At 38.0% G+C, this 11,706-nt stretch overlaps 1 long non-coding RNA gene across 3 annotated transcripts; it reads left to right on the forward strand.

Moving 5' to 3' along the window:
• Positions 1–16: 16 nt before the first annotated feature.
• LOC111090862 lies at positions 17–10,688 on the forward strand. Of its 3 annotated transcripts, none has more exons than XR_005373039.1 (3): positions 17–141; positions 2,493–2,642; positions 10,654–10,688. It is a non-coding gene; the product is annotated as an uncharacterized LOC111090862 (long non-coding RNA). The 3 variants fall into 3 exon arrangements; XR_005373037.1 differs by having other exon boundaries at positions 28–310; XR_005373038.1 differs by lacking the exon at positions 10,654–10,688 and adding an exon at positions 10,465–10,522 and having other exon boundaries at positions 28–310.
• The last annotated feature ends 1,018 nt before the right edge of the window (positions 10,689–11,706 follow it).

The raw sequence follows: 11,706 nt of genomic DNA on the forward strand, positions 1-11,706 counted from the left end.
ATTCTAGAGTGGAATGATATAATCCATATTCCGCACTGTGGCCGCAGTTATCCAACACAATGAAGAGACCTCTACGGACCAGACATGGGCTTTTGTCAGCCAACAGTTTTGTGACTGACTTCTCCCCTTGGTGAATTACAGGTAGAGACTACACCAGGTGATGTCCTCACACAAAGGAAACCTTATTTGCCGTAAATAAGGAGATCATAGGATCACTTCCAAAGCCCTGACTTCCTGGAGCAGGAATGAATGACTTACTTTTATTTAGGATTATGATAAATATTCAGAAAGAGAAGCTTTGTCATCACAGGTAAACAGAGGCATAAAGTTGCACAGATACTTAGAAAATATGTCTGTACGTGCATCTTGTTATGGCAATGATACTTGTGTTCCTCCCAGGGCAAGACTTTAATATTATATTGAAAGAGAGGTAACTGCCCAACCAGGAGAGAATATGGGCATGCTCCAGTACGAACTGGAGGGGTCCTGGCCTCCTCATCTCAGCTAAGGGCCCTCCTCACTTTTGAAACAGCACCCGGAGTTCTGCAACAAGAGTTTTATCACTGATTTTTTTGTCTCTGATATTCTTAGGCTAGAGACTTGTTAGCTGCTGCATTCCCTTTGTTCTCTTAAAATCCTTAACTCCTGAGGTTTTTGCATTTCTTTGTCATTCTGACACCTCCTAGGGAGTTCTGCTAGAAGTGTGCTCTGAAAGTCCAGCAAAGATCACAGAAAATAGCTGGGGACCTGAAAGGACTTCTCTTGGGCCAGAGAGCTACATCCTATCTTTCTCTTTTCCAGGGAGCCCTAACTCTTGCTACAGGTGGAGGCTTGGCACCACTCTTACAGTCTACAGCTTCCAGAGAGAGTCGGCCCTGTATTTAGTGTCACATCAAACGATCCTTTTCAGAAAGCCCTCTCTCCTGCCATTTTGCCTAGACACATGTTGGTGACAGGTGATTTGCCCCAACGTCACACACCTCTGTACTCATACCCACCCCCAAATGCTATCAAAAGATGGGTCTTCAAACTAACATTCCCATACCCCCCCCAAAAGAAACACTCATGAAATAAGTAAGGACCCTCTTTACATCTGCTTTATTTGCATATCAAGAAGTGACCTAATTCCTGTGCCCAAGCAACCTCAACGGTTTTCCAGGAGTTGGCTGGGAAGAGTCCTCAAAGACACAGAGCAATGGCAAAAAAAAAAAAAAAAAACAAAAAAAAAAAAACAAAAACATAAAACCAAATACAGGGGGATATAAATGAACAACTGAAGAATTTAAACAGAAAAGCAAAAAGGCATACAGGAAATTGAAAGTGTTTTCATTTATTATGTTTTCAAAGATTTTATTTATTTGAGAGAAAGAGAGAGAGAGAGAGAGAGAGAGAGCATGAGTAGGAGGAAGAAGCATGCTCCTTGCTGAGCAGGGAAAATAACATGGGGCTTGATCCCAGGCCCCTGGGGTCATGACCTGAGCAGAAGGCAGATGCTTAATTGACAGCCAGCCAGGTGGCCCCAAAAAGTTGTCATTTAAATTAAAACTCATTAAATTGATAAATCAGGGGATGCTTAGAAAAGTCCATGTGTGAACCTAAAACTCGATCCACTGCCAACCATACAAGGCCATGCAGTGGCAAAGAGTTTGTTCTAGTTCTCTTACAGAATTTACATGATGCCTACAAAAAGGAATACATGAAAGTATGAGATACTTCAAAGATCTTAGACTTCATGCTGCCTCATGAAAATATCACATGTGTTCTCTCTCGTACTATCTTTTTTTAAAGGACAGGGGAAACATGCTTTTCACTATTCTCAATGTTAAAATACAAAGTACACTACATGCCCCTCCTGCCTATCATCCCAGCAGTTTGTGGCAAAAACAGTGAAGATTGTCCTCACAGAGCTGGATTGGAGACAATGTGTTTACACATGCAATAAAAAAGCAGGATGATGGCAGGGTGCCTGGGATAAGAGGATGGGGTAAAATGAATTTTCTAGTTCTGCTCAAATGTTTCAGGCACTTGAAAGAGAAAGATCTCAGATCTCAGTACTAGAAATCCAGTTAGTGGCAGTATATCATTAAATAGAGCTTGAATATAAGATAAAGGGTTTGTCATAGAAAATCCTTTGACAAATGTTTGTCTCATAGAATTCTGAAATGTTTGCTCACTTGTTTTAAATAAGAAGAATCTATTGTTTTTAAATTATTAAGATTAATATATTAATCTATTCAGTCTTAGCTTATGGGCTTCACAAATATCAAATTTTTGATATTTAGCCAAAGATGTCCAAAAGATTCAAGTATTCTGGTCCATTCCCCTACATGGTATGCATGCCCTCACCTACTCCTTTGATCTCCATCCCTGGGTGTTTATGCTTCTATATTCTTCCCTCCTCTTGAGTGTTCGAGGGATCTCTAACTTGCTTCTAATGAATAAAATATGGCAAAGAAATGAGATTTCACTTCCATGATTATGTTACATCATAGGCCTGTCAGAAAGCTGACACACTCTACGGAACCTTTCCCTCACTGATTTTGGAAAACTTTGACTACACTGGAAGACCTACACGACAAACAGCTGAGGCAGGCAACTACGAACTGGAGGCCATCTCCAGCTGACATTGTAACCAAACTAATGTGAGTTTGCCCCTGGGTGAGTCACAGATAGAAACTATACCAGGTGGAGTTGTTCCATAAAGGGAATTTTTTTTTTTTTTTTTTTTTTGTAGCAAATAGGAGATCATGGGGAATAATATCCAAAGTCGTGCATGACACCTCAAGCAAGGGTGAATAGGTTCCTTTTGGAGCCTTATCATTGTATGTAGAGGTGAGAATAAAGTTGTGCAGGTGCTTTAGGAAAACATGCTTATACATACATTGCATTTTATGTAAATGAACTTGTGCTCCTCCTTGGGTGCAGATTTTAGCAATACAGTGAGGTAAAGTTAATTGTCGGCCATTTGAGAGATCACTTCACATCTGTGCAAGCCAGAGTCGGAGTTAATCTCTAATTGGTCTGGGTGGTCTGGGCTGCCAGAGCTCTTTGTCCAGGCAGTTATTGCTTGAGGGATAGTTTCTGTTTCCATCATGGGATGCTATGCCCTTCATATCTTGTGCCTGAGTTAAGAGAAAAGCCAGAAAGAGGAGCTTAAAGAAAAATGTGGTACAAAGGTCAGTGAGTACAAGCAGGCGAGCAGTAAAGTTCAGGTCTGGGGGTCCAGCCAGTGACAACAACCAGCAGGGAACTGGTGCTTTTGGTGAACTACCACTGTCAGGAAGCAAATTCCACCCACAGGCTAGAGAATGTGGAAGGGGGGTTTCCCCAGTGGAGCCTTGAGATAAGATGCAGCCTGGCTGACACCTTGGTTGCTGCTTTCTGATGCCCTACATGGAAGATCCAGCCAAGCTATGACCAGACTTCTGACACAGTGCTGTGAGATAAAAAATATGTGTTGTTTTTAAACCACCAAATTTGGGGAAATTTGTTCTGCAGCAATGATAATTAATACAATAGGATAGTGAGAGAATCCAGGATCCTAATAGGCTTTTGCCAAAATGTGAATTGCCTTCTTATGAATAAAAAGTGTTTCTTTCGAAGGTAATTGATAATAACTTAGTTCTCACTTTTTTTCTCCTTTTCTCTGTGTGTTGTTTTATTGTTTTTAAAATGTACTGTGTTTCAAAAGTTCTTTTGAATTCCAAAAATCCAAAGAAATTGTTCAATTTTCCCTTATAGAAGAAAACTTCAAAGAGAAATATTTAAATAAAATGCACTTAACTTGGGATCCCTGGGTGGCGCAGCGGTTTGGCACCTGCCTTTGGCCCAGGGCACGATCCTGGAGACCCGGGATCGAATCCCATGTCGGGCTCCCGGTGCATGGAGCCTGCTTCTCCCTCTGCCTATGTCTCTGCCTCTCTCTCTTTCTCTCTCTGTGACTATCATAAATAAATAAAAATTTAAAAAAAAATGTACTTAACTTTCTATTAGTCAACTATGGAGTCACACTCAGAACTTTTAAAAATGTTGTAAATAAAAAGCTCAATATTTCACATGCTGGGGCTTGGGGTTGAGATCACAACATACACATGCAGCATCACACAGGTTCCAAGGAAGCTGAGCTACGTGAAAGAACTTGGCAACACTTGAAAAGATCTGTAAAATGTGGCCATGAAAAAAACTGTCTAATTGCCTTGTCATTACAGAACCAGTCATATTTAAACATAAAAAGAGAGTTGAGAATGCAAAATAATATGTAAGCAATTTTTGCATCTTTGAAGGGAAGAAGATAAAAAAAATCTAGGCTATGCTTTTATCATGTGAGTGAATCCCAACAGATGATGGATGATGTACGTGAGAACTGGAACACACATTTAGAGGTCTTTCCTCCCTGGGAATTAGAGTTGATGTCGGGTAAGACAGAGAGGTCAGGTTCTGCTCCTTCTTTCCTTTTAGGTCTTTGGACAGATGTATTTAAACTTTCTTTAAGAATCACATAAAAAGGGATCCCTGGGTGGCGCAGCGGTTTGGCGCCTGCCTTTGGCCCAGGGCGCGATCCTGGAGACCCGGGATCGAATCCCACGTCGGGCTCCCGGTGCATGGAGCCTGCTTCTCCCTCTGCCTGTGTCTCTGCCTCTCTCTCTCTCTCTCTGTGTGACCATCATAAATAAAAAAAAAAAAAAAAAAAAAAAAAAAAAAAAAAAAAAAGAATCACATAAAAAGAATCACATTATACTGTCCAAATATGTATGCCATGATGGATGAGAAACTTAGAAGAAAGGCTACCACAGATAACTCATAAATAACAGAAAAAAAAATTGAACCTTATTGAAGAATCCCCATTCTGGTTTCAAAGTAAAATTAAATATGATTGAAAAACTTGATTGTACAAAGAGACATGAGTGAAAGGAAGAAGACAACTTAGACTGAAATGGTAGCAAGAAAACTTAATGAGAACATTGCCCAAGAGATTAATTAACACTATTTTTATGAGTAAGAAGCATGGAAGTTGGTTCCAAATTGAGTAAGGAAGAAAACTCTCATCATGGAAAACCATAAAGATGAGATTAGGGAAGTTAGAACAAATGATTTCATGCACTTATTTCCAGGTCACAACAGTGCTCCAACTTTACACTGAAATTATTTCTTGATACTTCTCCCTTAAATTAACTTAGTTTCTAAAAGAGAATGCTATTTTGATGGCTAATAGGAAAATAAAGACTTAAAAACCACTCTCTGTGTTCAGCAAATGTTCAGGATAGTGATGCTATTTGAATGAGTAGAGTCACATTTTGTGAAGCACTTAAGGAATGGACTTTGCCAAATGGCAAACAGTAGGGCTCTTCTACTGTATCACACAAGAATGTGAAACATTATTAGATTCCAGAAATCCACAAAATCATAGAAGGGTATTGGGTAGGAGTGAATGAGGGTGCTCTGTTTCATATTTTATGAAATATCTTTTCCCAGTCATATTAGCCAGTCTATATGGTAGATAAGACATGGATGCTCTTCAACCGGTCTAACATAGTTTTATAAATTCTGCAATGTATAGATGTGTGGTAGTCGGGGATTGTTTTTCCTGTTGGGACCCAAAATTTTCCCTTCACTCTTCTGCTAGAGACATGATATCAATTGTATTGTGTCCCCCTGAAAAGATATGTTGAAATCCTCCCCCACTTATCTCAGAATGTGACTCTGTTTATAGATAAGGTTGTTGCATAGGTAATTAGTTAAATTAAGATGAAGTGATGAGGCCATATGAAGACACAGACATGTGTGTGGAAGTTGGCATGTGAAGAGGAAGCTGATATGGGAGTTAAGCAGCTGCTAGTCAAAGAACATCAAATGCTACTGGTAACATCAGAAGCTGAGGGAAAACATGAAACAGATTCCCTCCTTAAAGCCTTTGAGAAATCATAGACCTGTCAGCACCTGGAATTTGAATTTCTAGCCTCCAGCAATATGAGACAATAAGTTTCAATTGTTCTAACCCTTTAGTTTATGGTCCTTTGCTACAGAGCCCTAAGAAATTAATACAAATTGTCATGCAGGGAGCATGGTGATGCTGTAACAAGTAGCTGAAAATATGGAAGTAGTTTGGAATTGGGTAATGAGTAGAGGTTGGAAGAATTTTGAAGTGCGTGATAGAGTCTACACTGCATTGAAAAGTATATTGGTAGAAATATGGATATTACAGTCAATCCTGGAGAAGAGTCAAGAAGAAAAGAAGAGAGCTGCACAGAATGCTTCTCTTGTCATAGACAGTGGATATATCATCATGAACAGAATGTTGCTAGAAATGAATGTTAAAGCTGCTTCTGTTGAGGTCTCAAGGAGAAATAAGGACTATGTTATTGGAACCTGAATTAAAGATGATACTTATTATAAAGTGACAAAGAACTTGGCTAGATTATGTTCTGCTATTCAGTGGTGGAAAGTGGGACTTTTAAATGATCAACATGGATATTTAGCTGAGGAAATTCTCAAGAAAAATGTGGAAAGTGTTGCCTGGTTTCTCCTTTCTGCTTATAGTATACTGTGAGAAGAAAGAGAGAAATTGAAGAAGGAATTACAGAGTAAGAGGAAACTAGCACTTAATGATTTGGAAAATTCTCAGCCGTCCAGAATACTTCCTCTGGAAATAGGCTCAAGGTGTGGCTGGAGAAGCTAGAAATGTTGCTACCCTGCATAAAGAACTGAGATAAGTCTTACTGAAGAAGGAAGACTCTCTGGGCAGAGAGCCACAGATGCCAAGGTCCAGACTGACAGGAAATCCTTGGCTCCAGAGGTTGTGGTGATGTGCTTTATTCCAGAGCCTACCCACTGCCCAGAGCTGAGGAGGCAGGGCTGCCTCTTCAGGCCAGAGATAGACGATCAAGCTACAGAGAACCATTCTCAGGTTTTGAAACATATGGGATTTGCTCTGCTGAGTTGTGAACTTGCATTGGACAAGTGACCCTTTTTTGTCATTTCAAATTCTCCTTTTTTGGAATGGGAGCATGCCCATTCCATGCCTCCCCTACCATTTTATCTTGGAAGCAGATAACTTGTTTTTTAAGTCTCACAGATTTATGACTAGAAAGGAATTGTTGCTCAGGATAAGCCAGACAAGTCTGATTTAGATGACTTAGAAAACAAAATGTGGTATTTTTCAAAGTGATTATATTTAGATAGGATCTTGGATGTGGAGTTGAGCCAGGGATGGTTACATGAATCTTGGAATAAGAGAATGAGGTGGATGCATTATGCACATGGGAAAGGACAAAGAGAAGACTATAATGGGTTGAATTGTGTCCTCTAAAAAAGACGTGTTTAAATCCTAATCCTTACACCTCAAAATGTAATTTTATTGAGAATGAGGAGCATTGTGTGTGTGATTAATAACTAGAATAGTATTGGCCACTGATCCACCATGACTAGGATCCTTCTAGAAAGGCATTCTGAGGGACACCAGGGTGGCTCAGTTGTTGAGCATCTGCCTTTGGCTCAGGTTATTTGAACATAGTTTTATAAGTTCTGTAAATTCTATATAAACATAGAAAATTTTATAAACATATAAAATTCTATAAAACATAGCTTTATAAATATAGGCTGGGGTTGAGTCCCGCATTGCGCTCCTTGCGGGGAGCCTGCTTCTCCCTCTGCCTATGTCTCTGCCCCTCTCTCTGTGTGTCTCTCATGAATAAATAAGTGAATAAAAATCCTTAAAAAAAAGAAAGAAAGGCATTCTGTAATGACATGGCAACAATGGGGAATGCTATGTGATGACAGAGATAGGGAGAGGATCATGCAGCTGCAAGTGAAGAAATAGAAAGATTAAACACCAGAAACTAAGAGAAAGTCATGAATCCAATTCTTGCCCAGAGATTCAAGAGAGTCTGAAACTGTTTAAACCTTGACTTCTTATTTTTGCTACTGTTTTAAGCCCTCATACTTTGCTGTGGTAAATCCAAGGAAACTTAAAAGGAACGTTAATATTTTTTTTCCTAATTATTGTAATTTAGTTTCAACAAAATTCATAAAAGACCCTGACAGTGCATGTTAGAAGCCAGACAGGCTCAGAAAAGACTGGCTGTGAAAAGAATAAGACCACTCAGTTGCTCGAATTTGAGAAATTTTACTTAGTTTTATTTTCTAATATGGTCCTCTAATCCTATCCTTTCTGATGGTGGCTACTAATGCTTCTAGTGGCATGAATTTAACTTTTTTCCTGACTGACTCTAACCAATGAATGTGTGTGATTTGAAATTCATAAGTTATGGTAAAAACACAACTTGCTGGGTATCAAATAAAGTTGTATCTGTCTGGAACAATGGACAGGAGAAACTTGATTAGGAGACAGCTCATGTTCACTTTTATTCCTCCAAATAATTCAATTAAGTTAGTAATAATAATATTGAAGAAATAATTATATATAACATATAATGGGTTCCTAATAGCCAGTCACTTTTAGAATGCTTTATGTGACTTGCTTGAAAACACTTACAACTTATGATGGTATTATGAGGCATGGTCTATTACACCATTTTTGAAATTAAGAAACTGAGGCACAGGAAGTTTTGATAAGTTGTCCAACCTCATTGATAAAGCAGCAGACCTGGGAATTGTTCCAAGTACGATAACTCCAGACCCAGATTTTCAACCATTAAATTTTACTCTGTAATGACGCTGCTCTGTGTGTCAGTACATAAGATATATATAGTGGGTTCACTTTCATTGCTTAACCCAGGAGCCTTAGATTTCTGTACATAGCAGGTCCTACAAAATTATCTGGCTTTGCCTTACGAAATAATGAACGTCATGTTGGCTCCCTACACTGATGTGAGTAAATAATGAACAATTCTAACACTGGGTCAAATGTGTTTTGTCATTTTAATTAAACCCACTATACTTAACTATTAATTTTTCTGAAAGGACTGTGGCCTACAAAGTTATAGAGATTCTATAACCGTCTTTATTTATTTGTTTAATAAAATAGTCTTTCATAAAGGTGAGAGTGTGGACCTGTGGCTGAATGAGAATGATGAGTTTAGTATCCAGATCACATTAATCTGAAACCACCTGACATGGCATCTCTTATTTTGTGCTCTAGGATATGCAAATATAAGGGGAGACCATAGAATTGGATATTCTATGAACCTACCAACAATGTAAATACCAAATAACAACAAATTTAATAATGTGAATATCAGGCTCTGAGTTGTAAACAAAAAAACACCCATTCCCAGAAACATAGTCCTTCATACTCAGAATCAGTGTCAGTATTTTCCTGAAATATGTGGTTGCTGAACCTGGAGGAAACATCTACTTTCATTTTATCTTTTATAATGAAATGACAGAATGGTTTCTATAACTTAAAGAAAATCTCAGGGGTGCCTGGGTGGCTCAGTCAGTTAAGCATCTACCTTCAGCTCAGGTCATGATTCCTGGGTCCTGGGACTGAGCCCCACATTGGGCTTCCTGCTCACTGAGAGCCTCCTTTTCCTGCTCCCTCTACTGTTCCCTTCACTTGTGCTCTCTGATACTCTCTGTCAAATAAACAAAATCTGAAAAAGAAAAAGAAAATCTCTATAACCGCTAAAGAGAAGTGTTTCCATAACATTTGTTCCCAATTGGGAGGAAAAAATTAAAGAGTGAAATTTTCCACCTGTGAACAACTCTCCAATAGAAGAACAAATCCTCATCTATTTGACATATGGAAATGGTAACAGACAGTGGGACTTGCTTAAGTCCTAATCACATGAGATAATTTACGCACATTTAAGAAAGGAAGGAAGCTAAAATATGAGTTCTTCTATAGTCTGTCTTATATTAACTATTAAGAAATCTTTTGTCTTGTGTGTCATGTTCTAATATCTCACTTAGGTCTGACTCACCTTGCACTGAATGAAAACTAAGAGTTTCTACTGAATATTATACTTCCAAGGAATCTCTGTTATCTTCTGCTGCATTCCATAACATTTCAAAACTTAGTGGCACATGATAGCAATGATCTATCATTTCTTGAAATCTAGGGTGTTGACTGTGATCAGGTGAACAGTGCTTCCACTCCATGTGGAATGGCCAAATGCATTCACATTCAGCGAGGTGCCCAGTGGAGGGTAGAACTTTTAAGAAAATATTTAAAATCCAAGATTTGTCTATACATAGTCTCATTATGTAGTAACTGAGTTCAAGTTTCTTTACAAGACACAGGAAGGAATCTCCTAAGAGAACAAACCTCAGTTCACAAACACCCATCAATTTTGTGCTTACTTACATCATTCTTGCTAATATCAAATTTGCCAAAATAAGACTCATACCCAAGCCCACAGTCAAGGTGCCAGGGGCACATATATAGGAAAGTATGGTTCATTGGGGGTCACCAACATAGTGGTCTACCCCAAGGAGGGAAGCAAAGACCTGATCATATACAGACTGACAAGTAACCAACTTTTCTTGACTTCTCTTCTCTTGGAGGAGGTGGTTCTCTCAGTTCTACTTGGACTTTGAAAATAGTTGAGGAAGAACTTAGCAGTAAGTAGTCACAAAATAGTATGAGTTTATCTAATTATGTTTTAATGCAATTTTAAATAAAAATAAATGAACTTTGTCAAAAATGTGTCAACTGCTTTGTGACACTTGGTGTTTTACGTCTTTCCTTAAAAGGCATACAATAAAGAAAAAGAAAAGAAAGAGGAAAGAAGAAAGAAGAAAGAAAGAAAGAAAGAAGAAAGAAAGAAAGAAAGAAAGAAAGAAAGAAAGAAAGAAAGAAAGAAAGAAAGAAGAAAGAAAAAAAAGAAAAAAAAATTATTTGTAGTCTTTCAAAAAGGCATGATTCTTACCTGATAATGTTCAATAATCCCTCTGACAGTAAGAGTAATGTTTCCCCCAAAGGGGGAATCCAGTTAACCAATTTCCTTACCTGGCAAAAGATAAAGTTCACAGATGTGATTAAATTAAAGATCTTGACATTGGAAGATGATCAGGCTGGTTCTTATGTAATCACATAAGGGAATGAGGGAAGAGAAGGCAGGGAAATGAGAGACAGAGATGTGACAATGGAAACAGAGGGCTGGGTGATACAATTTCTACTTTTGAATATAGAAGAAAAGCCATGAACCAAAAGAAATTCAAGTGATTTCTGGAGGCAAGGAGAAGAAATGGAACAGAGTCTTCCCTGGAATCTCCAGAAGAACCAGCTTTGCATATACTTTGACTTTAACTCTCTGAAACTGCATTTGGACTTCTGTCCCTCAGAAGTTTTATTTTTATTTTATTCTTTAAAAGATTTATATATTTATTTTAGAGATAGGGAGGGGAAGAGATAGAGGGAGAGAGAGAAAATCTCAAGCAGACTCTCTGCTGGGTTTGGATTCTCATAGCTTTGTGAATTATCATTCCATGGAAATAGTCCTTGGGAAAAAAAAATCACATTAAAATAATCAGACTCGTATATATCACCACATGCTAAACCAAGATTTTTTAAAAATTGCCTTATCAAATCCTCTTATTTCCATTAAAAATAATTTAATATCTTAGTGTCAAAGTGTTTATACCATTATTAAATTAAAAAAAATAAATTAAAAAATTAAATAAATTGAAATATACTTTTGTTTGAAATAGGTTTTGCATGTTTTAGAATAATTTATTAAATGAGAACAGTGTGATATTTCCATGGAACATGGAAAAATGAGGTCAGTAGATTTTACATAATTTCTG

The sequence above is a fragment of the Canis lupus genome, chromosome 18, assembly GCF_011100685.1.
Source record: "Canis lupus familiaris isolate Mischka breed German Shepherd chromosome 18, alternate assembly UU_Cfam_GSD_1.0, whole genome shotgun sequence".
Lineage (NCBI taxonomy): Eukaryota > Metazoa > Chordata > Mammalia > Carnivora > Canidae > Canis > Canis lupus.